This window comes from Phacochoerus africanus, chromosome X (genome assembly GCF_016906955.1).
Source record: "Phacochoerus africanus isolate WHEZ1 chromosome X, ROS_Pafr_v1, whole genome shotgun sequence".
Lineage (NCBI taxonomy): Eukaryota > Metazoa > Chordata > Mammalia > Artiodactyla > Suidae > Phacochoerus > Phacochoerus africanus.
In genome coordinates, this window is record NC_062560.1 from 85,487,301 (window position 1) to 85,491,990 (window position 4,690).

Consider the following 4,690-nt stretch of genomic DNA (forward strand, 5'->3'; position numbering starts at 1 on the left):
AAAATCTTCATATTGGTCTTGGCAAACAATTTTTGCCTATGACACCAAAAGCACAATCAACAAAGAAAAAAAAAGTGGGATTATATCAAACTAAAATGTTTCTGCATAGCTAAAGAAACAATCAAGGAAATGAAGAGGGAACCTATATAAAAGGAGAAAATATTTGCAAATTATATATCTGATAAAAGGTTAATATTCAAAATATGTAATGAATTCATATGACTTAAAACAAAACCCATAAAAATAAAATTTTAAAATGTGTGGAGATGGAGTTGCCATCATAGCACAGTGGAAACAAATCCAACTAGAAACCATGAGGTTATGGTTTTGACCCCTGGCCTTGCTCAGTGGGTAAGGATCCAGCATTGTGTGAACTATGGTGAAAGTCACAGATACGGCTCAGATCCCACATTGCTGTGGCTATGGCATTGGCCAGTGGCTACAACTCCAATTTGACCCCAGCCTGGGAACCTTCATAAGCCATGGGTGTGGACCTAAAAAGCAAAATAAATAAATAAATAAATAAATAAATAATGGGCAGAGGAAATAAATAGATATTTTTCCAAAGATATACAAATAGCCAACAGGCACATGAAAAGATACTCCACATCACTAATCATCAGGGAGAGGCAAATCAAAAAAACAATGAAATATCAACTCACAACTTTGAGAATGTCTATTAAAGAAAAAGGAAAAAAGAAATGTGTTGACAAGGGGTGTGGAGAAAAGGGAACCTCATTAAGTGTTGCTGGAAATATAAATTGGTAGAGCCAATAAGGAGAAATGAAATTTCTGAGGAATCTCCAAAAAATGAAATTTTTGAGGAATCTCAAAAAATAAGAAATAAAATAGGACTACTATATGACCCAGCAATCCAATTTCTGGGTATATATCCAAAAGAATTAAAACCAATATCTTGAAGTGATATTTGCACTCCTATGCTTATTGCAGCATCATAGGTAAGATATGGAAACAACATAAATATGGATGGATATATATTCATATAATTCAGCCATAAAAGAATGAGCTTCTCTCATTGTGACAGCATTAAAGGAATTTATACTAAGTGAAATAAGACAGGAAAGCAATTACTGCATGTCTTAAGTCACATGTGGAATCTAAAAAAATGAAACTTATAGAAACAGGAGTAGAATGGTGGTTGCTAGGGGCTGGAGGGAGGGCTAAATAAGGAGAAGTTGGTCAAAGGGTACAAAGTTCCATTTGGAAGATGAATAAGTTCCAGGGATCCAATACACACCATGATGACTACAAATAATAACATGGTATTATATACTCAGAAATTGCTGAAAGAGTAAAACAAATGTCTGAAAAGTATAATACTTATGTGAGGAGATGAATGCTGTAACTAAACTAATTGTGATAACCATTTTGCAATATATATTGTATCAAATAGTTACATTTCACATCTTAAATTTACACAGTGTTATATGTCAATTATACCTCAATAAAGGTGGAGAAGAAAAGTTAGTATAGGAAATCTACTTGTCATAAAATTCTAATAATTTTGCTTAACATAGATTGATCAGCAATATCCTACCCAGGGGGATATCATAACAATTGTATAAAGATTTTCCAGTGTATGATATGACTCAATACTCTGTTTAATATAAAATTAAGTGTGTTAACATGGTCTATATGGGATTTGTCCCTGTCTTCCTATCTAGTCTCATCTTCTGCCTCTCCCTTGCTCAGTGTCCTAGCCTAATGTATCTACTTTCTGCTCATCAATGAACACAAAATTATTTTTACACCTGCTAGTAAATGTCTTTTCCCAGGTCTTCATTGGGCTAACTTCTTCCTATCATTTAGGTCTTTGTTCAAATGTAACATAATCATTAAGTCCTTCCCTGAATACTCACTCCCATATAATTCAACTTTCCATCTCATCTTACCCTATCAATTCCCTTCTCCTGCTTTTTAAAATAGCAATTATTGGACTGAAGAGCTCCTGACCAAAGAATGAGGTTCGAAGGTGACTAAGATATCCTGGCATGGGGGGAGCAAAACATGTCACTGTCAATGAGACAGGATTAAGATGGTGGAATAGAAGGACTGGAGCTCAACTTCTCTCCTAAAAACAACAAAATTCACAACTAAAGCCTGATCAATATTCACCCAAGTGGACCAGAAACCTTAAGAAAAGATATCCTACTCCAGAAGACAAAGAGGAGGCCACATAAAGAGGAAGGAGGGGAGATTTCATGATATAAACAACCCCATACATCCCAGGTGGGAAGCCCCACAGACTGGAAACTAATTGGTTCACAGTGATTCACCTAGAAGAGTGAGAGTTCTGAGCCACACATCAATCTCTCATGTTGGGGATCTGGCACGAGGAGAAAGACCTCCTGGAGCATCTTGCATTGAAGGCCAGTGGGGCTTGTGCACAGGAACTCCACAGGACTGGGGGAAAGGGAGACCCCATTCTTAAAAGGTGCACATAGACTTTCACATGCACTGGGTCTCAGGGGAGAGCAAAGGCTCCATAGGAATCTGGGTCAAACCTGACTGCAATTCTTGGGGAACATCCTGGGAAAACAGGGGTGAATGTGGCGTGTTGTAAGGGCAGGAAATTGGAAGCAAAACTCTTGGGAATATTCAGCAGCTGTGCCTTTCTCTGCAGGTGCCCATTTTAGGAAAATCTGGGCTCACCCATCAGTCAGTGCTGAGAAGCCCCAGGGCAAACAGCAATCCAGGTGGGATCACAGCCCCACTCCTCAGTAAACAGGATACATAAAGACCTCTCAGGCACACAGCTTCCTCTAATTCCATCCAGAGACTAAGCTGCACCCACCAGAGGGATTAGAATCAGCTCCACCTACTAGTGGGCAGGCATCAGCCCCTCCCACCAGGAAGCCTATAGCAAGCCCCCATGCCAACATTGGCCACAATGAGGGCAGATATCAGAAGTAAGAGAGGCTACAACACTATTATCTGTAAAAGGTCACCACACACCAAAAACCTATAAAAATGAAGAGACAGAGAACTATAACTCAGATGAGGGAGAAAGGAAAAAACCCCAGAAAATCAGCTAAGTGATGCTGAGATGATGCAAGACATTGGAAATAAACTGGAGGCAAAGATGGATAATTTACAGGAAACACTGAGCAAAGAAATACAAGACTTAAAACTTCAGCAAGTGGAGATGCAAAATACAGCAACTGAAATATAAAAAAAAAATTCAATAGAAGTAACAAACAGCAGAATACAGGAGGCAAAAGAACGAATAAATAAGGTGAAGGACAGACTAGTGGAAATCATTGATGTGGAACAGAAAAGAGAAAAAAGACTGAAAAGAAATGAAGAGAGCCTCAGAGAACTCTGGGACAATGGTAAATGTACCAATGTAAAAATTATAGAGGTGCCAGAAGGAGAAGAGAGAGAGAAAGGGACAGAAAAAATATTCAAATATTCAAAGAGATAATAGGTGAAAACGTCCCTAACAGGGGAAAGGAGCCCGTCACTCAAACCCAGGAAGCACAATGAGTACCACATATAATAAATCCAAGGAAAACACACCAAGACACATATGAATCAAACTGACCAAAATTAGAGACAAACAGAAAATATTGAAAGCAGCTAGGGAAAAGAAACAAATAACATACCAGGGAACCCCAATAAGGTTATCGGCAGATTTCTCAGGAGAAACACTGCAGGCCAGAAGGGAGTGGCATGATATACTTAACGTGATGAAAGGAAAAAAAACTCCAACCAAGATTACTTTACCCAGCAAGGCTCTTATTCAGATTTGAAGGAGAAATCAAAACCTTCACAGATAAGCAAAAGCTGAGAGAATTCAGCAACACTAAACCAGCCTTACAACAAGTACTAAAGGAACCTCTCTAGGCAGAAAAGAAAAGGCTGCAACAGGAAACAAAAATTCCATGAATGACAAGGCCCACCAGTAAAGGAATATATACAGTAAACATAGGAAATCGTCCATGCACAGTTATGCCACCAAAATCAGAAATAATGAGAAGAGGAGGATACAAAGGCAGGACACTAGAGATGAACTTGCAATTAAGAGAACAACAACTTAAAACAATCTCATATACATATAGACTCATATCAAAACTTCAGAATAACTGCAAACCAAAAATCTACAACTGATACACAAACAAAGAACAATCAACTCAAATACAACACTAAGGACAGTCACCAAACCAGAAGAGGAGAGAACAAGAGAAGATGGGAAGAAAAAAGAGAAAAAAAAAACAAAAAACAAAAAACTAAAAACAAAACAAAACCAAATCCAAAACAATTAATAAAATTGCAATAAGAACATACATATCAATAATTACCTTAAAAGTTACTGGACTAAATGCCCCAACCAAAAGACATAGACTGGCTGAATGGATACAAAAGCAAGACCCATATATATGCTGTCTTCAAGAGACCCACTTCACTTCTAGGGACACATACAAATTGAAAGTGAGAGGATGGAATAAAATGTACCAGGCAAATGGGAATCAAAAGAAAGCTGGAGTAGCAATATCGTATCAGACAAAATAGACTTTAAAATGAAGAATATTTTAAGGGACAAAGAAGGTCATTACATAATGATCAAAGGATCAATCCAAGAAGAAGATATAACAATTTTAAGTATCTACGCACCCAACACAGGTACACCACAATATAAGGCAACTGTAACAACCTTAAAAGGAGAAAT